General features: G+C 41.2%; 1 long non-coding RNA gene across 1 annotated transcript; it reads right to left on the bottom strand.

The window, feature by feature from the left end:
- Positions 1-10,958: 10,958 nt before the first annotated feature.
- Positions 10,959-12,700, bottom strand: LOC125548364 (uncharacterized). Its single transcript, XR_007301035.2, has 2 exons — positions 12,230-12,700; positions 10,959-12,118 (listed from the first exon to the last, which is right to left on the bottom strand). It is a non-coding gene; the product is annotated as an uncharacterized LOC125548364 (long non-coding RNA).
- Between the last annotated feature and the right edge of the window lie 11,276 nt (positions 12,701-23,976).

The following is a 23,976-nucleotide window of genomic DNA, read 5'->3' as shown; positions in this document are numbered from 1 at the left end:
ACGATGTTACGACGGTCTAACGTTTCGTAATCCTGTTCGGCACTCGTACGACGATTAGCTAATCTTATTAATAGTGAACCGTTTGTGATGGGCCGCCCATCATACACGTTCTATAATAGTGAACCATTTGTGATGGGTCGTGCATCATAAACGTAGCACCACATAATACCGACTGCGATGGCAATGTGAGCAGAAATGAGTAGGAGTACTATAGGGACCCTATCCCGCTGGTTTCTGGGTCGTGTGGGAAGGACCCTCTATCGCCGTCACTCATTAGGCGACGGTTCCAAATGCCTTCACGGAAAGGGGTTAAAAACCATTTGTATAGCACCGACGCGTACTAGTGACTTGAGGACGAGCAGGAATTAAGTTGGGGGATCCTGATACATCTCCAATGTATCTATAATTTTTGATTGTTCCATGCTGTTATATTATCATTCTTGGATATTTTACAATCATTTTATATCATTTTTGGGACTAACCTATTGACATAGTGCCAAGTGCCAGTTGTTGTTTTTGCTTGTTTTTTACATCGCAGAAAATCAATATCAAATAGAGTCCAAATGCAGTGAAACTTTTTGTGGAATTTTTATGGACCAAAAGATACCGAATGGGCCGGAGAAGCACCTGGGGGGTGCCCCGAGGGGTCACAACCAACCAGGGCATGCTTGGGGCCCCAAGCATGCCCAGGTGGGTTGTGCCCACCTTGGTGACCTCCTGCACTACCTCTTTACTCTATAAATACCCCAATATTCCAGAAACTCTAGGGGAGTCGACGAAAATCAATTCCAGCCGCCGCAAGTTCTAGAAACCACAGATCCAATCTAACACCATCACGGAGGGGTTCATCATCCTCATTGGTGCCTCTTCGATGATGCGTGAGTAGTCCTTTGTAGACCTACTGGTTCGTAGTTAGTAGCTAGATGACTTCCTCTCTCTCTCTTGATTCTCAATACAATGGTCTCTTGGAGATCTATTTGATGTAACTCTTTTTGCGGTGTGTTTGTTGGGATCTGATGAACTTTGAGTTTATGATCGGATCTATGTTTTTATCCATGAAAGTTATTTGAGTCTTTTGATCTCTTATATGCATGATTACATATAGCCTCATATTTCTTCGAATCTTTGGTTTAGTTAGGCTAACTAGATCAATTTTTCTTGCCATAGGAAGAGGTGCTTTGCGATGGGTTCGATGTTACGGTGCTTGATCCCAGTAACAGAAGTGGAACCAACACGTATGTATCATTGCTGTTAAGGATAAAAAGATGGGGTCTATTTCTACATAAATATATCTTGTCTACATCATGTCATCATTCTTATTGCATTACTCCGTTTCTCCATGAACTTAATACACTAGATGCATGCTGGGTAGCGGTCGATGTGTGGAGTAATGGTAGTAGATGCAGGCAGGAGTCGGTCTACTAATCTTGGACATGATGCCTATATAATGTCATTGCCACGATATCGTCATGATTATTTGAAGTTCTACCAATTGCCCAACAGTAATTTGTTTACCCACCGTTGCTATTTTCCTCGAGAGAAGCCACTAGTGAAATCTATGACTCCCGGGTCTCTTCTTTATTTTATTTGCCTTCGTGATCTATTTTTATTTGCTTTTATTTTCAGATCGATTAATCCAAAAACCCAAAAATACCTTGCTATATTATTTATTTATTTATTTTATCGCACGTTCCCGCGAGATCTATTTATCCAATCTACTACAATTTTACCTATCTTTTTACCCGTGAGGAATTGACAACCCGTCTCTTATGTCGGGTTGCAAGTATTTGTTCTTTGTGTCCAGGAGTTGTTTACGTGGTGTTGCGTGGTTCTCCTACTAGTTCGATAACCTTAATCTCATCACTGAGGGAAATACCTACTATACATGTGCTGCATCATCCCTTCCTCTTTGGGGAAATACCGACGTAGTTCAAGCCGCATCATGTAACCCTAGATACCCCAGTACCTATATCTGAGGGGTTTAGTCCATAGAGACAGATTTCACCATTACTCACCTTAGGGTTAGAACATAACATATGATCTCGAGGTAGATCAAACCTGTACTTCATACTTCATACATTATCATCAATACAGTCAAAGCAGGGCATGGGGTTTTACCTCTTCGAGAGGGCCTGAACCTGGGTAAATATTGTCCCCTTCATCTCCTATTACCCATCGATCCGAGGTCCATATCTCGGGGTCCCGCCGATTTTAGTACCGACAGAGTGGATGATAATTCAAACTATTGTGTTGTAGATGAGTTCATGTTATTTGTGATCTTTGTGGGGGTGATTCCTCATCCGAAGAGGAATATGACATGACCAGAGAGGAGGATGTTGCTTTGATCTTGATGATGCACAAGAACAAGAAGCCAAAGCATTGTGGTTTCGTTTACGAACGTGAGGTGATTCAAAGGGATATGCAATAGGCACATGCTAGATTGATGCGCTCTAGTTTGGTCCATGTCCAACATATCTAGAGCAATACTTTCGCCACCGTTTTAGGTTGCCTTTGGATTTGTTCCATCACATGGGCAACTGTGTGAAGGAACATGGCTGATACGTAGAACATGACCGATACGCTGATTTCATTGGTATTAACTTGGCAATGTGAGAAAGCACTTCAATCTTTTATGTCAAGCGATTTGCAAAGGCAGTGGTTGAGGTGTTTGGGACAAAGTATATGAGAGCACTCAATGCTCAGGACACGGCAAGCCTTATGGACTTGAACGCAACCCGTTAACTCCCATGTATGCTTGGCTCCATTGATTGCATGCATTGGAAGTGGAAGAACTGCCCTACAGCATGACATGGATAGTTGAAAGGGCGCAAAAAGGATGCCATCATCATTCTTGAGGCCATAGCTGATCAAGAGACATGGATTTGTCATGCGTACTTTGGGATGTCTGATACTTGCAATGACATCAATGTGCTCCAACAGTCACCTCTATTTGCCAAGTTAGCCAATGGAGAATCGTCACCAATGGAGTTCATAGCAAATGGTCGCACCTACAACAACAGACACTACTTTGTGGATGTGATATATCCAGGGTGGTTTACTTTTGTGAAGCCCATTTCAAGTCCCAAGGTAAGAAAGAACTCTACTTTCATAAGGCTCAAGCGGCTGCTAGAAAAGATGTGAAGAGAGCTTTTGGGATTTTGCAAGCCCAATTTGCTATTGTGCGAGGACTGGTTAGGTTTTGGGATCAATAGATCCTCTCGTACATTATGACGACGTGCGTAATCATGCACAACACGATCATTGAGAATCTGCGTGGGAAAGATTTAGTTTACACCTTTTGTGAGCTCATGGGGAAACCCGTGCAGCCGTGTAGAAGGATGCATCAAATATAACGCTTTGTCAAGACATACCATGAGATCAAGATGCCGATACACACAATGATCTTGAGAAGGATGTCACGGAGGAATGGTGGAAGTGGCATGACGAACAACATCCCTAGTTCCATCTTCTCGTGCAATGAATAATTGTGTGATTTGTGATGAACAATTTGTTTGTAGTGTTTGTGATTTATTTAAGATGAGTTTGGTATGAATATGTTCAATATGTATGACCATAAAACATTTGTTCTTCCAATTTAATTGGCTCATTGTATATGGTTAGTCATCCAAGTAGCTTCTGGCTTGTATCCTCCATGTAGTGTTGTTAATATTTTTGGCAACTGGTTGCATGGGATCAATAACAAGTTCAGAATTCTTCTCAGGGTGGGAGCACTTGTCATGATTTGGTCGCTTTGGCTATGTAGGAATGATAAGGTTTGGAACGATAGAAGTTCTTCTCTACTGCAGCCTACAGGTTATCTACAGATGTACCGGTACACTTAATACGTCTCCAGCGTATCTATAATTTTTGATTGTTCCATGCTATTATAGTATCAACCTTGGATGTTTTATATGCATTTATATGCTATTTTATATCATTTTTTGGGACTAACCTATTAACCTAGTGCCCAGTGCCAGTTGTTATTTTATTCTTGTTTTGGCTTTTCAGAAAATCAATATCAAAGGGAGTCCAAACGGAGAAAAAACTTTGGATTAATTTTTTTGGACGTAAGGGACCCACGAAGGTTCGGGAGAAGACCTGAGGAGTCACGAGGGAGCGACAAGCTCAGGGGGCACGGCCCAGGGAGGCGCCCCCAGGCTTGTGGGCCTCTCGTGGCACCTCCTGACCTAATTCCACCTCTATAAATTCCCAAATATTCCCCGTATACCAGAGAGCCACCTGAAACACTTTTTCCGCCACCGCAAGTTTCTGTTCTTCCGCGATCCCATCTGGAGGCCTTCTCTGGTACTCTGGTGGCGGGGGAATCGATCACGGAGGGCTTCTACATCATCCTTGCTTCTCTACCGATGATTCGTGAGTATTTCACCATCGACCTACGGGTCCATAGGTAGTACCTAGATGGCTTCTTCTCTCTCTTTGATCTTAATACAATGTTCTCGATGTTCTTGGAGTTATATCCGATGTAATCTTCTTTTGTGGTGTGTTCGTTGGGATCCGATGAATTGTGGGTTTATGATCATATTATTCATGGATATTAATTGAGTCTTTTCTTAATTCTGTTATATGCATGATTATTATAGCATTGTATTTCTCTCTGATCTATCTGTTTGGTTTGGCCAACAAGATTGATTTATCTTGCAATGAGAGAGGTGTTTTGTGATGGGTTCAATCTTGCGGTGCTCTATCCCAGTGACAAAGTAGGGGACAAGACACGTATTTTTATTGTTGCCATTAAGGATAAAATGATGGGGTTTATTCATCTTAGTTGAGTTTACTTTGTCTACATCATGTCATTTTGCTTAAGATGTTACTTTGTTTTATACTTAATACCCTAGATGCATGTTGGTTAGCGGTCGATGGGTGGATTAATAGTAGTAGATGTAGGCAGGAGTCGGTCTACTTGTCTAGGACGTGAAGCCTATATACATGATCATTGCCTTGAATATTTGTTCACCCACCGTATGTTATGTGCTCGAGAGAGAAGTCTCTATGAAAACTATGGCCCCCGGGTCTACTTTTATCATATGTAAAAACACAAAAATACCTTGCTGCACTTTTATTTATTATATTTTGTTTTGCAATTTATCTTTTTACCTACCACTACGAGATTTAATCCTTGTAACTAACCGTCAAGTGATTGACAACCCCCTTATGTGCGGGTGCTGCTAACGAGGTTCTGTGTGGTTTTCCTACTGGATTGATAACCTTGGTCTTAACTAAGGAAAATACTTATCTCTACTATATTGCTTCATCCCCTTCTCTTCGAAGAAATACCAACTCAGCTCACTAGTAGCAACGCTCCATTTATCGTTGTCTCTACAACTTGTGCATAATCGAGACCTGTTTATGGGGGTGTGTACACGCTTGGAGACTACAGCGAAGGATACTTTTACCCGACATGGATGGCAGCATGATCTTTGAATTGTCCCTCCTACGGCTATGTTATACAGTCTGCCCATGATTACTTGTATTCTGCCTGTTTCACAAAAATAGAACTTGATCTTGGTTATGGTTATGTGCGTATCAGTTATGCAAAGGCTGGGTGTAATGCTGAAATCTTTTAAGTGATAAAGCATCCTTTATCAAAAAAATGTATGTAACTAACATGTGCAATTTACATCATCGGTTGAAGCAAAAATGCTCTAGGTGATTTATAATACACTATTGGCTAATGTAAAACTACTTTTTGTGACCAAGATACATCACCTATTAGAGATGCTCTAAGAACCATAAAGTTTTTTTAGGAAAACCATAAAGTTCGGCTCTGCGATGGATTGATGTCCTCGAAGCTACATCGGTATTTCCCCAAAGAGGAAGGCATGATGCAGCACAGCGGCGGTAGGTATTTCCCTTAGATATGAAACTAAGGTTATCGAACCAGTAGGAGAACCAAGCAACACAACATAAACAGTCCCTGCACACAGATAACAAATCCTTGCAACCCGATGTGTTAAAGGGGTTGTTAATCCCTTTCGGGTAATGGTGCCAGAAATTGGTGCATGACGGGAAAAGTTGTAATAGATTGGATAAAGAGATCGCAAATAAAATAAAGTGCAGCAAAGTATTTTTGGGTTTTTTGATTAATATATCTGAAAATAAATGCAAATAAAATTAGATCGCAAAGGCAAGTAATATGAGAAAGAGACCCGGGGGGCGTAGGTTTCACTACTGGCTTCTCTCGACAAAAATAGCAAAGCGGTGGGTGAACAATTACTATTGGGCAATTGATAGAACTTCAAATACTCATGACGATATCCAGGAAATGATCATTATATAGGCATCATGTCCAAGATTAGTAGACCGACTCCTTCCTGCATCTACTACTATTACTCCACACATCGACCGCTATCCAGCATGCATCTAGTGTAATGAAGAAATGGAGTAATGCAATAAGAACGATGACATGATGTAGACAAGATCTATCTATGTAGAGATAGACCCCATCGTTTTATCCTTAGTAGCAATGATACATATGTGTTGGTTCCCTTTCTGTCACTTGGATCAAGCACCGTAAGATCGAACCCACTACAAAGCACCTCTTCCCATTGCAAGATAAATAGATCAAGTTGGCCAAACAAAACCCAAATATTGGAGAAGAAATACGAGGCTATAAGAGATCATGCATAAAAGAGATCAAAGAAACTCAAATACTTTCATGGATATAAAAAGATAGATCTGATCATAAACTCAAAGTTCAACGATCCCAACAAACACACCCCAAAAAGAGTTACATCATATGGATCTCCAAGAAACCATTGTATTGAGAATCAAGAGAGAGATATGAAGCCATCTAGCTACTAAATACAGACCCGAAGGTCTACAAAGAACTACTTACGCATCATCGGAGAGGCACCAATGGAGGTGGTGAACCCCATCCGAGATGGTGTCTAGATTGGATCTGGTGGTTTTGGACTCTGCGGCGGCTGGATCAATATTTCGTCAACTCCCCTAGGGTTTCTGGAATATTGGGGTATTTATAGAGCAAAGAGGCGGTCCGGGGACACCCGAGGTGGGCACAACCCACCAGGGCGCGCCTGGGCCTCCTGGCGCGCCCTGGTGGGTTGTGCCTCCCTCGGGGCACCCCCCCAGGCGCAGCCAGGGCCCGTTGTGTTCCTCCTGGCCCATAAAAATTCTCCATAAAGTTTCATGGCATTTGAACTCCGTTTGATATTGATTTTCTACGATGTAAAAAACATGGAAACCACAGCTACTCGCACTTGGCACTATGTCAATAGGTTAGTACCAAAAATGATATAAAATGACTATAAAATGATTATAAAACATCCAAGATTGATAATATAACAGCATGGAATAATCAAAACTTATAGATACGTTGGAGACGTATCACGGATCTTCTCGAGGTCAGCGAGCACGAAATAGGTGGGGATCTGGAGCGTCGATTGTGGGAATCGGATGAGGGGGTTGGGAGCAGTCGCTCGGTGGCCTCATTCTGGAGAAGGGGTATCGCCTTGCGTGAATCATGGAGTTCGCTTTGGTTGTGGATGCTCTGTCGTGTTGGAGAAAGAGACCGTAGCGAGGTAGGAGATGACTAGCGGGTCCCGCTGTCATAGGTAGAGAAGAAGTGGAGAGGCAGACATGTGGGTCATGTGGCTGATGTCAGCGGTGATGCAGGCATACCGCTTCGGTGAGGTTTTTTTAGAATAGCTTCGGTGAGGTGGGCTGGCCTGCTGAAAACGGCGCGTCGGACTACGGTGTGTGCGCTGGCGAGAATTAGGAGTGGGCTATTTTGTTGTGGCCCAAGTGAATAGTGATGCTGGTTTATGGAATATAGCATATAAACACCATACACACACACACATAAACACTATTTTGATCACGGGATGAGAATAATATTCTGATAACAACCTGGCCTGCCCCGGCAGTAGTAGTTGAACTTCACCCATTGATAGGTTGAACTTCCGCCAACATTGCCCAAATGGGGCTTGCGATATACCATTGGAAAGCTATGGGAACGAGTATCATGACCAAGTTAAATTTTTGACAAAATGTAAGCGGTTTAAGAGCAGTTTTGAAAACCGTTTTTTCTTCAAATAAAAAATGTGAATCGTATTTTCGGTCACATTTCTAAACTATTTATCGGAACGAGGCAAATAATATGGCGTTGAAGAGCTGCTGCAAATCCACTCCTTCCACATTTTGAAAGTTTTCTCAAATTACTTACGGATAAAGAGTAATTTAGAAAATCATAAAGTTTCACAAACCGAACAGCCGAGTTTGTATTTTCGATGCCATTTCTAAACTGCTAATACAATTAAGGCAAATGATATGGCATTGGAAAGCTTATGAAAATGCTCTTCATTTTCATGTTCAAAGTTTTATCTAATTTTGAACGGTTTAAAAGTAATTTAGAAAACGGTCCAAGTTCCACCGAGTTTGTATTTTCGAGTTAATTTTTTAACCGTACGTCTGAATGCAGCAAATGATATGGCGTTGGAAAGCTTGAGGAAATACGGAACTTTTTGATATATATTGTTTCTCCCAATTCCTTATGGTTTTAAGTAAATTTTGAAAATGTCTAAAAAGGTTTTTTGGCTGTAATTTCTACATACTTAATGAGAATAGGGCAAATAATGTACCATTGAAAAGCTACGGAAATCGCGAAACTTTTTCATGTAGATGGTTTTCTCTGATTCCTATCCGTTTTCGAGTAACTTTGAAAATGGCGAGATCTTGTGTTCTGCCTTTATTGCAAAACAGATTCTTCGAAAATGTACCGTGTGAATAACTTGAACTTCTCAGCATGTCTACTTGAACTTCACACTGCTTTTCACGTGCTTTTGTTGCTCGTAGCTCTCCATCCACTCATCGGAATTGAGCAAATGATATACCGATGGAAAGCTACTGTTAACACTCAACTTTCCCGTGTTGATCATTTTTTCATACTCGCGACGTTTTTAAAAGTTTTCATCTGAAATTCATTCAGTGTCGTAGTTGAACTTCCTGCTATTTTCACGTTGAACTTCTGTGACGTATTTTAGTTTGTAAGTTCTCAACCATTCGCCGGGTGTTACACAAATGATATTCCTTTTGTACAAACCTCTCTCGCAATAATTTTTTTAACTTTCTCCGATCGAGGACTTGAATTTATAGCAACAAAATATTTGGACCTTGCCTTTTTATTCATTTGTCTCATTTTAAACACACACACACACACCATGTAGTACATGAATTTTTTCCCTTTTTTATTTTTTTATTTTCTTTTTTGTGGATTGAGATAATTATTTTAAAACACAAAAAAAAACAATTTTTCTGTTTTTGAACATGGAAATACAAGGTGAACCTCTCTCGCAAGAAATTTTGAACTTCCCTCGACAAAGCACTTGAACTTCTTTCAACAAACCTTTTAAGCTTTTATTTTTCTATACTTTTATTCTCACCTGAAATGCACTTTTTGCATTTCTTGAACTTCTCGTTGGTTTCACAATGAACTTCTGTCACATTTTTGTGTATACGTCGATTTACACGCAATTGAAGGTTGGACGTCATTTTTTGCCATTTTAAAACATGTAATTGGAAGTCGGGCGTCCCGCAATATAAATTCTGAACCATGCATGGAGGTGCATGTGAACTTCTTGCAACAAATATGAGTTTTTCATATACTTTGAACTTCTCTGTTATTTTAATTTCAACTTCTTAGTCATATTCTTAGAAAGGAAATATGTTTTTAAATAAGCATCAATTTTTTTGTAAATTGAACTTCATAGTTTTATTTTTCTTAGAAACGGTAATAATTTGAGTTTCCTGTATACATCGAACTAATCTTCTTTTTTAATTTGAAATTCGTCATTTTTATTCTTTAGTAACAAGGAAAATCTGAGTTTTTTTATAAATATCGAACTTCTCTATTTTTGTAATTTCAACTTATCGGTTTATTTTCTTTTAGTAACGGAAAAATCCTAGATTTCTAATAAATATTGAACCTTTCCCTTATCTAAATGTGAACTTCCAGAGTTTTTTTACTAGAAATGATGAAAATATTTTTTATGAATGTTGTATTGCTCTATTTTTTATAATTGAACTTCATGTTTTCATTTCTTAATAATGAGGAAAATCTGAATTTCGTATAACCATCGAACTACTCCATTTTTAGATTTGAACTTTTATGGGTTTTCTAATGGATAAAATCCTTTTTATATAATTTTGTGTTGAGATGCTTTATTTTTTGTGTTTGACCTTCTTGGGGTTTGTAATAAACATTGGACTTCTTTGTCTTTAAAATTTAGAAATCTAAGTTTTTCTAGAGACGGGGAAATCCATGTTTTTGTATAATTTCTGGAATGATCAAAATTTTAAATTTGAACTTCTAGGGTTTTTCTAGAGACGGGAAAATCCATTTTCCAAAGACGGGAAAATCCATGAGCTTTTTGTGTACAAACATATGTGTCTCTTTTTTGTTTTCTCATTTTTTCGAACTGTCCAATTTATTAAATATGAACTTCGAGAGTAAACATTATTCTAGGCGAGCCTTGTTTCCTTCTTCGTATAGAAATATCATGGTACTGAACACACAACACACACAACTGAAGTATATCTTTTTTAAAAAAAATTGTGAATTCCTGCAACTAGCACACACACTAAACCTTCACGAGGATAAGGCTGAACTTCCTCATTTTAACAACGCACACCGGAACAGGAGCACACAAACACAACCCTGGGCACATTTGTGCTTGAGAATTTGCATCTCTGGGGCACATGGTGCTTGAGAAGAACACTGTAGAGGCGAGGAGAAATTTCCAACCCATGTCCCCCTACACCCATGTTTATAAATTTTTGCAAACTATGTGTTCTTTTTTTTGCGAATGAAACTATGTGTTCTTTTTACCACTCGTTGCCTACTAGTTTATCTCAAAAAGTAGCGGGTCAATTATGCACATGTTTGCGAATTCACATACATGTCGGCTAGAGCAACAAAAAAGTTACACCAAAAAGACCACTTTTCACTATGAAAAAAGCTCCATTTTTACATACCGAAGTCTTCACATGGATTACAGAAAAAGAAGTCTGAAAAAGCTCCATTCTCTCATGGTAGTAGTACAACAACGGCTCTTACAGACAATGAAGAACAGTTTGTAGCCAAACTTTTGTACCCTATGAAGACAATGTAAGTGCAGCAAACAAATTCACATAAAAACTGAGACAAAATGCACCGTACAAGGGCAGATTAAACAGTTAAGAAGACACTAGTCCCCCTTTGCTCACATGGGCGGCGTTGCACGTCCTGAGGCAGCGAAGTTGAACAGCCTGTGCGCTGCTCACCTCTTCTCTTCGTGGTGATTGATTTTGGAACTCATTTGGTAGTCGTACATGAACTTCTCGCAAACCAATATGTTCATAACATGAAAAACATCTTGCATGCGCCAATAAACAAAACAGAGAACAAAATTCCTAGGCATGTATATCGCTAGGAGGTCAACTTGTACATTTATTATTGAATTGACAAAATTACTGTTAGTGAATTGCCTCGCATTTAAATCAAGTCTGATGCTCATACATAAAGAAACAATCAAGAATTTAGTCTGTGAAGCAAACCATTAAACAGAGCAAAAAGTTGACCGGTGGAGTTTGGAAAAAGCAATGTTTTTTACCCCACTAGGTGTTCTTTAGCTAAAACCAAAAGGATCTTATCCTTCTGAGCAACGAACATGCAATCTCCAACTCACTATTTTTCTTTTTGTCTTCTTCCGTGTGTGACCAAATCCCAAGATCTACTACCGCTAGCAACTTTGTTTGTAAAATAAAATCAAAACCAAACATGAATAGTTTGGCCTTCAGAACGGATTTGGCTACAGTGCACTGAAAAAGCTCTCTAAATGTGCTAAAAAAATCTCTCTGAACCTTGATTCCCCATTACCTCTGAACTGCATCCGCCTAAAAACTATCATGCGACATGCTTCTGCAAAATAGGACGAGTTGGTTCATCATGGTGGTGACTGAAACACAAGGCTCTATAGAAGCACACAAGAAGAATTAGCACTTCACGGTGCTGATGCATTTTTGGATAAGAAAACTCTTTTTTTCAATGTTGAAGGACCTGTGAAACTGAACCAACATATCACTACATCCAACTTTTTTGCACCTGCAAATACATCTGAACTTCAGACAAGAAACTCACCTAGAGACAATACAGAAACTGGGCATAGTACAGCCGCAGGGAACAACATGTAAGTGAGATGGAGATAGGATGGACCTTGGGGGCGTCGATGTGCTGGGCAGCCACATGCCACACAGGTCAGGCAGGTGGTGGTCCTGGTAGTAGCCATGGCGGGTGGAGGAACTTGGCCATGTCGTATGGCGGGTTAGATTGGAATCCAGGCGACGCGATGGACCGCGTTGGCCGGCGAGGTTGAATTGAGCGGCAGGGGAGGGGATGGCCGGTCCTGCGGAGCGTGATGGTGGAGCGGCGGCGGACGGGTCTCGCGCGGCGGCGAGAAGATGTCACCCAGTGGCGATCGTATCTCGCGCAGAGGCGCGATCTCACGCGGCAGCGACGGCGGCGGTTGGTGGCCAGAGTTAGGTGGTGGTTGGGTGGTGTGAGGGGCTCGGCGGCGCGGGTGGCTGCGCCGGCGCGCAAGGTGGGTCTCGCTGTCTCGGGGCTGCGCGCAATGGAAAAGCTAGGGGTCGGGGTAGGGCTGTTTTTTTTTTTTTTTTTTTTTTGTCGCTGACGGGTTCGGGAGTTCAGGAACAAGTCCACCGTGCCCTATATAAAGGATGGATAGTTTTCAGAATAACTATTCTAGTGCTATCATATATATAACTACCCTATTACTTTAAAAAACAAGAAGTTTTTAAAAAGTATATATACTAATAGAGATAATAGCGAACATTTTTTCCACCACAAAAACTTAAATAAAATACATATAATATTTTTATAAACTAATATTTCTAAAAATGTTTTTAAATCCAAAATACATATCAAAATAAATTTTTAAAAAGTTCCCAACCCCTTTTATATTGAAGGAGTCATATTACCTTCTCTCCTTTATCTTTTATTTCTGAGTTGGATTTGTTTCAAATAATAAAATAAATATGAAATCCAAAATGAATAGTTGGGAAAGTCCTTTTATTACCTCTCATTTCAATATTCAGAAAACTCCAAAATTTCAAATCCTAGTCAAATTAACTAAGAGCAAGCATCACACGCAAGTTATAAATGATCTTATTTAAATAATTAACATTCCAAAATTGAAATTTTGGGATGTTACAAATTGGCAATTGCTTGACTTGCGAGCCGTTAGATTCATCAAACTTCACATCTAATGTATCTTCAACTTTTCGGGTTAAGTTGTTGTAGATACGGTAAGTGTGAGAGTTTGAACCGTAACCGAGTAGAAAACTTCATGGGATTTAGGAGCAAATTTTAAACGACGATACTTATCAAGAATGTAACACTTTGAGCAAAATACTCGAAAGTATCCAACAAGTGGATTGTTGCCGGTGAGTAGCTCGTATGTCGTTTTACCAAGAACCTTGTGAAGATAAAGTCGGATTGTAGGTAAATCTAGAAAAATCATAAACTATGACCTAGCCGAAAGGGATACCACCAAGGCTCCTGTAAGCATTGGGACCGAAGAGATCCATATGAAGTAGCTCAAGTGGTCTCCTTGTGGTCATGATGTTCTTCACGGGATGACTTCCTGCAAGTTGTTTTCCTGCTTCGCAAGCACTACAAATTCTATCCTTGTCAAAGATAACGTCTTTAACACCAAGAATATGATCTCCTTTAACAAGTTTATCAAGATTTCACATGCCAAAGTGTCCTAGTCGTATATGCCATAACCAACCTTTAGAAGATTTTTCAATAAGACATGTACGAGGTTGGGCTCTCTTAGTTAAGTAAACAATGTATAGATCACCTCTACGGATGGCGGTAAAGACCATATTATAATTATCTCGACGATACACTTGGCAACCTACTTCGGTAAATAGAACATTGTAACCAAAGTCGGCTAGTCTATATACAGAAATAAGATTGTATCCAAGAGATTCAACAAGCATAACATTTTTAATGGAGCTATCATTGGATATGGCCACCTTACTTAGGCCAAGTACCTTACCCTTGGAGTTGTCTCCAAAAGTCACATGCTTGCATGGACCATCATTCTTAGCAAGCTCACAAAGCATGGCTCTATGTCCGGCCATGTGATCGTTGCATCCAATATCAAGAATCCATTCCTTTCCTCCGGCCATGTAATCTCGAAGATTTGCCACGATACTAAGATTTCTCATAGTCTTCTCATGTTCGATGTCAAACTCTTCATCCTCATCATAATAGCCATGTTCAACGTTGTCATCATCAACATGTATATGATCATCACCTAGGGCAATGGATTCATTAGTTGCATGATTATGACAATGTTCAAGATTATGAATTCTATTGGCTTCTATTATGGTATTTCTAATGGTTCTAACATCACCTTTAGCACGCCTAAGGTCAGACAATCATCAAATTTAGGATCACTCAGCTTCATCTTATGAAAAGCAATAGTTTTATGAAGAATCTCATCAAGGTTCTTTATTGAGCAACTGGGATAGCGCATTTCCAAGCCCATCCACAAAGTATAGGCACACTCAAAGTTTTGCATACGAACAAGCATGATTTTAGGTAATCCTCGAATGATAAGATTGACAGTTCTAAGCATGTCAATTTATTCTTCATGAGTGGGGTGCAAGGGATCAATAGGAGGCACATAAGGGCTATGAGTATACGTGCTCAAGTTAAATTCATCAAAGATATAAAGCATTTCATTCGTCCAAGAATTATAGTACTCTTCATCAAGAATAGGCACTCTACATCTAAGACTCCCCAACGTAGACAAATTCATCTTCCTCCAATGGTGATTAAACCAAGGCAATGGAGACAAAAGGCTTTGATACCAATTGTAGGATCGAGAAGATAGGTCTAGAGGGGGTGAATAGACACTTAACAAACCAAAGGTGCAGGTTTTAGTTTTCTTGAAGTTTAGGAAAATTTTGACACTAGTTAAGACACAACCAACACTTTCTACACATGCATATCTAGAGACAAAGCAGCGGAAATAATGCAACATGCAATTGTGTGGAAAGTAAAGGGGTAGAGATGGGAAGATCAAACGCAATGAAGACACATTGATTTTTGTCATAGTTCCGATAGGTGGTGCTATCGTATGTCCACGTTGATGGAGACTTCAACCCAGGGAGGGTAACGGTTGCCCGAGTCCACAAAGGGCTCCACCCACGAAGGGTCCACAAAGAAGCAACCTTGTCTATTCCACCATGGCTTACGTCAACGAAGGGTATATCTTCACAAAGTAGGCGATCTCCTTGCCCTTACAAACTCCTTGGTTCAACTCCACATGATCTTGGAGGCTCCTAAGTGACACCTAACCAATCTAGGAGACACCACTCTCCAAAAGATAATAGAGGGTGTTGTTGATGATGAACTCCTTTCCTTTGTGCTTCAAATGATAGTCTCCTCAACACTCAATCACTCTCTCAAAGATTTGGCTTGGGTAGGAGAAGGATTAGAGTGGAAAGCAGCTTCGAGAGGCTAGAAATCAAGGTTCAAATGGTTGGATTGAATGCCTTGATCTCAACACATGAGTAGGTGTTTCTCTCTCAGAAAATGAATGGTGGAGGCGTAGTTTCGTTCTGATGGATCTCTCTTCGAGTGAGTGGAGGTGGAGGGTTATAATAGCATTCACCAAGAGTCCAACCTTTACAACCTTTTGACTCAACTCGGTGACACTGAAACAGAAATCTTGGTGAGACCGACCTGTGTAAAAGATTCGAACATTGGGCGTCTCGGTGAGACCAAATGGAACAACTCGATGAAACCAGTGTGTGATGACCTAAGCGAGACCTCATTTCGGTAGTTTCAATCAAACCAACTCGATAATTATGAAAAGGTGTGAAAAGGTTACAGAAACTTGGTCACCTCATTTCGGTGGGACCGAATATCATCTTGGTAGAACCATTTTGTTAGAGTTTGGCTGTGGCTCTGTCTAGGATCAACTCGGTGTGTCCGGGTGTATAAGATTCGGTGGGACCGAGATGGACTTTTAGGGTTTGGACAGACAGGATTCAGAGAAAATAGTTGAGGACTTTGGAGCAATATCTTCAAGCACTTGAGCAACTAAATCATGATCAAAACATCATCCCCTTTTAATAATATTAGCTTTCCTATGGACTCTTGGATCACTTAACCAAAAATGTAGAGGATTGAAGCTTTTTCCAATCCATGTCCTTAGCATTTTGAAGGGGTCCACAATCACCTATCCTTGTCATGCCAATGTTTAACATTTCTAAAATACACTAGATGAAAATGTTAGTCCAACAATACGTATGTTGACATGAATTACCAAGACCATCAAGGGAGAAACTATGGAGTATCGAGACCTATTTATGAAGGTGTGTACATGCTTGGAGGCTACAGCGAAGGATATTTTTACCCAACATGGATGATAGCATGATCTTTGAATTAGCCTTCCTACGGCTACGTTATACAGCCTCCACATGATAACTTGTATTCTGCCTTTTTCAAATTTTTTGGAACTTGATATTGGCTATGGCTGTGTGCATCTCAATTATGCAGAGGCCGGGTGTAATGCTTAAACCTTTTAAGTAATAAAGCATACTTTATCAAAAAAATGTATGCAATTATCATGTGCAATTTACATCATCGGTTGAAGCAAAAATGCTCGAGGTGATGTAAAACTACTTTTGTGTGACCAAGATACGTGTTGTAGGGTGGAACCCTAAGTGGGGATCTTTCACGAATTGGAGGGGGAATCCCCCAAGAACAAGAAGAACACAAGAGGGAAAACAAGAGGAAACACTCAATTGACTAGATCCAAGAACACACAAGTGTTCACAATGATCCAAGAACAACAAAGGAAAGATACAAGATACTAGTTCATCCCAATCGTATCAGGAGAGAGGTCTTGATGGTCCTATGATGGGGATCCTTCTCACATGTGGGGGTCTTGATATCCACAAGTGGATCTTCTCCCTTAGGAGGACATGATCTCCTAGAGGAGGGGATACAAGGAGCAAAGCTCACAAATGTCTCACATATACTTTGCTATCCCTAACAAATGGTCTAGGTACGGAATATATATAGGTGGCTGGAGGTGAGGGACGAGGTGGATGAAGAGGAGGCCCAAACAGCAATCACAGCCGTCCATCCTGTAGGGCTCGTGCGCACGGGGTAAGTTGGGCCCGTGCGCACGGGGTGCTCCTGCGCCAGCTCCCTGTGTAGTCCATGCGCACGGGGTCTACGAGGCCCATGGGCACGGGGTCGCCTGGGAGGTGCAGAGTTGATCTTGTTGCACTCCTTCTTCCTCCTTGTGGCCTTGGGGTCCTTCTCCTTGGCCTCCGGGATGCTCCCCAATTGCTTGGTGGTGGTCGTCCTCATACAGAGTGATGCACAATGATCCATGGTGAGGTAGCAACCAAGTCCTATGGATATTCATGCAAATCTTGGAGAGGAGCGGGTTCACCTTAGGTTCGTTAGGTCCACTTGGGGCTTGAGGTGCAATGAAGGTGAACATGGTGATGTCTAGAGGATGCTCTGCATCATCACCTCCCCCTTGGGAAAGATCCGACCTCGGATCGTAAACCATATCACCATGGGAAAGAGATGATGTTGTCGTGTATAAGTTGACGATCACCAAGCATTCGTCCTCTTGTAGCTTGAAATGGGCACTCTCCAATGTCGCACCCTCTTGAAATTCCTTCAAAAGGAGCAAAGATAACAAGCACTTGAAAAAACAAATGTGGTTGGCATTAGAGCAAAACCAAACATTCGAGAGGTGATTCACCCAACAAGTGTTGTCATCACGCATAGCATATGGTGTAACAAAGGATTGTGACATGGCATGAAAGCACATAAATTGAGCGAAATCAAGGACATCATGGAAACAAGCATGTAAATGTGAGGTAGCGATGCAAATGTGTGTGTCAAGAGAATAAGCATCTACCTCAAACTCATAGAAAGCATGCATAAGGCTCTCAACAAATGGTCTATGGTATGCATATGAAGCATTCACAACACCAAATATAATGACATGTCTAAACACATGGGGCAAGTGCAAGACAATCCAAGCATAATGTGCACGGGGTGTAGTGAATATAGAGTGGCACTCAACACAATAGAAAGAGCAATTTTTCATCATGTGTGAGGCAATCATAGTGATCAAGTAGTGCAAGATAGTAGTGCGAAGATGCAAAATACTAGAAGGAATCATGGCTAGCATGTCATGTGTACAAATAGTGGGCATGAATAATTCACATGACATAGCACAAGCATGAAAGCAAGATATGAGCAAAACATCATCAATGTATTGGAGAGAGGGCATATGTAAATAGCAATGGGGCATAATGACTCTCCCAACACAACAAGCATCAAAAGCATTGGGCACAAAGAAATCATGGCAATAGCTACTAGGATCTCCACCAAGCATGCAAATACACATAGAAGTAGTATAAAGATGAATCATGGGTAGATGCAAGCAAGGGTCACAATTGCATGGCAAAGGCATGGAAAGAGGCATAGCATGCAAAGTGAACACGAGAAAATGGGCATAACGTAACAAGTGATATATAACCCAAAGCCGTGTGAGAGCCAAGTAGAAGAGATGCGCGTAGTCGTTGTGCGAAGGGAACGGTGGTAAGGATAGTCCACGTGATCCCAAGTCATCGTTGCTCTCAAGAGCTCGTTTCGTCAACTCTTGGGATTGAGAGGTTGACGAATATACGTGAGTACCTACACAAAACAAAGGCAAAGGAAAAATTGTGTGTGCGTGGTAGATGTACACATCATCCATCATGATGTGCACGTGCTTGTGTTGGTTAGCACAAAATATACAATGCTCAAATAAATGAGTTGCATGATATTGAAACATGGCATCCATCATGAGAGGTTTGTTGTTATGTATAGCATAATGGAGACTCAAAGGATGTAATGCATCACTCACAATGTCTAGAGCATTGTGAGGAATGGTATGCATGTGGTGCACACAAGGGATGTAATCATGCGATACACAATAATTTTCATGGCATGGCATATGAGATGAATTGCACAAGTCATGTAAGGGAAGCATGGCAATATCATCACATGAAAAACAAAAGCCAATGACCATCATCTCGTCATCTATGCCATATGTGCAAATAGGATTTACTTTAATGGGGCATGCAATGTTACTATGTTGAAATTGAAATGATGCAATATGGGATATCTCACTCATAGCATATTACAAGTTCAATGGATTGTCAAACATGATGTGACCAAAAGAATTTTCACATGGTATCCTATGGAGCATAGCATCACAAGTAGGCAATTCAACATGCTCATCATCATATTCATCATAAATGGGTGGCATATCGAAACAAGACATAGGATGTGATGAATCCATAGGGTGATCATCATCATGCAAGCAATCATTTGCAATATAGTGCACTAGTGGGACAAGAGAAGCACCATCACCTATGTTACCTATGGAGCTCCACTCATGTGGTGTAGGTGAGGTATCGAAGATCGAGTCGTGGTCATATTCATCGTGATGGAACCATGTGGGGGTGCATCGTATTCCACCATGGCCATCATCTTGTCCATAGGAAGGGCAAAGTCGTCGAGGATCGGCGCATCATCATAAATGGGACCTAGCACCAAATGAGAAGACACAATAGAGGTAGAGGTCAAGTCGTTAGAGTTGAAAGTGGCCTCACATGACCTATCAACTATGTCACTCTCTCTATGTGGTGGTTCACTCACTCCCTCAAGGTAGGTGCACTCAAACTCACATATGGTGGAGTCACTCATCTCACTCAAGTGGTGGGGGTTGTGGCTCTCCTCACATGGGAGTTCTGGCAACTCGTCGTATATGGGGCTAGTGGTGAAGTCACTCTTACTCTCAATATGGTGGCACAAGTCACTCAAGTCATCATATGTCGCCATGGTCGAAGGGAAAATCCCATGCTCAGCCATCTCTCTTGAGGGGCTTCCGAAGATGGAAGTGTCGCCCTCGATCGTAGGTGATCGCCTTGGACTTGATGATGTCGAAGTAGGCGTACTTGTCGGAGGTAGGCGAAGATTTCGTACATCGAAAGGCGAAGATGCCTTGATAACCCTTGGCGAAGATGCCGAAGTGGTGGTAGTAGCCGTAGCTCCGTCTTGGTGGTGCTCGTCTCGCGGTCTTCTCTTGTACTCATGAAGTTTTTCTTGACGGTGCCGCGTGGTACTTGCATCTTGTGGCCGTAACGAAGACTTGCGACTTGAGCGTCTCCGCCGTGAATATGACGAAGAGGAAGAAGACTTGTAGTTGTCCCACACGTGTCGGATGTCATCCAATTGTGCGTACAACTTGGTGTCGATGTAGTCCCTTTTCCATGCTTCGCGTTGGTGAATGTTGACGGTGAGTCGCTCAATGCTTCACATTGCTCGTTGTAGTCCAAAGATGGGCGTTTTGGTGATGTAGTTGTTCGCGCCGTCGTTGTCGTGGAAGACCGGAGATGAAATGCCTTGCCTATCCATCACAAGACTCGAGCAAATGTGAGTGGAAGAAAGGAAAGAACTAGACCAATGTACCTTATCCAATGTTGAAGATGGATCAATGATCACTCAATAATGTAACAAGGAAATATCACAATTGGTACCGGATCTTGTCAATTCTCACACCTACACAAGTAAGACTTATGGTGGAGCTCGGTGAGGATAGTGGCACAAAAATTTGATGCAAAAATGTTAGCAAGAGTCAATAATGTTGGAAAAGATTCACAAATTCGCAAGTGAAAAAGTAGACCAATAGCAATATGTGGCACACAGAAACACACACACGGATAAATAAATGGGGTCGTGCAACCAAGGAATGAGCACAAAATGTGGAATCCATGGAAAACGCTCGTGTTGCACAACTCAAGAGAGACGCTAGCATGATTGCTCAATAGGCGGATACGACACTTGTGCACAACCTATAAGATGCAAAATGTATGAGCTTTCTATCCCAAGTATGCTATGTGTATGATGTTCCGGTGTTTCGCATACGATGATCCAAGATGATCAATATGGTAGTATGGTATGCAATGTGGCGATGCTATGGCTCTTGCTTAAAAGCTTCTTTGCTCTCTTTTCTTTTGCTTAAAAGCTTATTCTCTTTTTTTGATATGGCCACTATGCGAAATGCACAAACCAAGATAGCAATTTTGTATATGCGGGAACAATCTTGTGACACAAGAGATGATATGATGCCAAGATGATACCAATATGATATGGTATGTATGTAATGGAAGGTACGGATCACTAATGTGCACAAGTAACGTTGCTGGCAATACTCAAATGGCTAGTCTCGATAGGCAAGTGACGCAAAATGGGCTAAGGGGTTAACAATGTAATGGCAAGAATGTACAATGAAGGGATACCACGATACCAAGATGATATAGAGGTTACCGTTCTTGCTTATGGTTAGGGTGTCAAAATGGTGAAGTGGTCGATGTCGATGACGACCTTGTGGCGATGATGAGTGGTGGTGGTCTTGATGTAGATACCAAGATGATGTAGACCCGTCCCTAAGTAGCCGAAACACCTTAGGAAACGGTAAAAACCGCAAACTCAAAATCTCATATGGAAAAGGTCAAATGGTGGAAGCGGAGATGGCAATGCGGAAGTGGTGGTGGTGGTGGTTGATGAAGAAGCGACTGTCCCTAAGTAGCCGAAACACCTTAGGAGACTAAAGTCACCACTCAAACAACCACAAATGCTATATGGAGCAAAGGGGGTTAGGTTGCGGAAGGCTATGGTGGTTTTTGCGGGTGATATGGTGGAGGGCCTAGGCAAAGATGCCGAAATGTCAAAATTTGGATGGAGTCAAATGGTGTTGGAACCTATCTAGTTGGATGGGGGATGTCAATAGCTACTCAACGAGCTAAAGAACGCAAAAATCGGACTTCGGATGTGGAAGTTATGGCCGAAACGATGAAGTGCTCATGGCTGGCCTGGGAGGGCCGTGCGCACGGGGGTAGGAGCCCATGGGCACGGGGTCCCGTGCGCACGGTACACACACCGAGGGCACGAGGTCACCTAGGACACGCGTGTTTGGCGGAGTTCTTCCTGATCTGGGCTCCAAATGGATGGATCTCGTTGGTGGGGTTTAGCTGGGGTATGGGGGTGGTATGGGAGGGTGGGGGTGTAGCGACCCAACCTCAGACGGTCAAGTCTCTGTGCTTAAGTGTCATCCCTGGATCGGTATGCTGACACACACAGTACTCTAGGATTTATAACAGAGGTAAATCACATGTATAAAATAACGTAAATACTATTACCTCAATCCAAATAGCGGAAGTAACAACAAGGTTGTGGATTCCCATCAACACCAACAGCAAAGTTGAGTGTAGAAATCGTAACCCTAATGTATCACTTACTCGTCGTAAGAATCCTGCAACATGAAACGTTGCAGCCCCAAAGGGTCAGTACATTGAATGTACTGGCAAATTCACACCATAGGATAATGATGAATAATAACTATCACTACATGTATATATGGCTGTTGGAAAATCTCTATGGTTATAATGTTTTTGGGAAAAGCCAATTTTTCCCTACTGCAAAGGAATATAATTTATTTAACTGCAAAGTTGGTTGAAAAATATTGAGAAGGTTCCTCCAACTCAATCCCAAATTAACATCAATAACCCAACAAATTATTTAAGTAACGTGATGAGATTATTATGATAATCCAAGAACCAGATACTCAAGATGTCCATAATCGATGACACGACTAATCATGACTAGTTTATACACTCTGCAGAGGTTTGCGCACTTTTCCCCACAAGACTCGATCTCCTCCGTTGGATTTCTCGCACTACATGGTGTTTGAGAAACGAATGACTGAGACACGGTCTTTCAGAAGCATTAACACTCTACTCCAGATAGACTATACCACCTACAACCCACTACATCTGCTAGTCTACCTCTTCAAGAGCTTCATGCAACTTACTCAACTATGCTAGAGCCCTAATAGCTTGTGGCTGCACACGAAAGTTTCTACATGAATAATCTTATGATCCCTTTGAGCCTGGGTGGCATTCCATAGGGTGATCATACGGGTCCTCCGGGATCCCCTTGGGCAAACACTGCGTTCTCCAGGTGCCCGGGCAAACCACTGGGTGCTCCAGGGTGCCCCAACCAATCCACCCAGATGTGTATTAAAGTAGCCACCTTAAGTTAACCATTAAATAATAACTCTCACATTTGTCATGAATTCTCTCAAACCAATCCACGTCTACAAGCATAGCATAGCAATATGATGATAACGTAAAAGTAACTCCCAAGGTTTGGATGCAGGGCAATAGGTTCCTACCTCATCAACTACTTCCCAATACCCACATGTTATCAATCCTACTCATGCAATGTTTGAGGGTGAAACTAATGCATAACACTAGGTATGAAAGGGATATGATCAAAGTGGGAACTTGCCTGTACTATTGATGAAGATGATTCGCACTCAAAACTCTTGACAGTTCTACTCGTCACACTCCGGTCAATCTATCGTAAGCAAGCAATAGTAACCACACATAAGCAATCACTCAAAAGATCAAAAAGATCGAACAAAACAATTCAGAAAGCTTCAAAACCAAGCCAATAACTCTTGCAACCTAAAACAATTTCTAACAGTACCAACCTTATGTGAATTTGGCCTTATCAAAAAGTTTAAGTCAAGAGCTTCGATTTGCAAAAAGAATCAACTAAATCGGAGTTACGAAGCTCAAGTTATGATCAAAAGAAGTTTCAAATTCAAAACTGTTTGAATTCAAATTTTAAACTTTCAAAAACATGTTTGAGTTGTTTATCTGGATAGAGGAGATCATAATGAAGAAGTGGGCGTTGGTTTCATTGATTTTGGATAAACGAGCGAAAAGTAATGATTGTTTGAACTTCAGGGACTAAACTATAAAGAAAATATTTGC

This window comes from Triticum urartu, chromosome 3A (genome assembly GCF_056163025.1).
Source record: "Triticum urartu cultivar PI428250 chromosome 3A, HENAU_Tu73, whole genome shotgun sequence".
NCBI classification, from domain to species: domain Eukaryota; kingdom Viridiplantae; phylum Streptophyta; class Magnoliopsida; order Poales; family Poaceae; genus Triticum; species Triticum urartu.
This window is presented reverse-complemented; position numbering and strand designations above follow the sequence as displayed.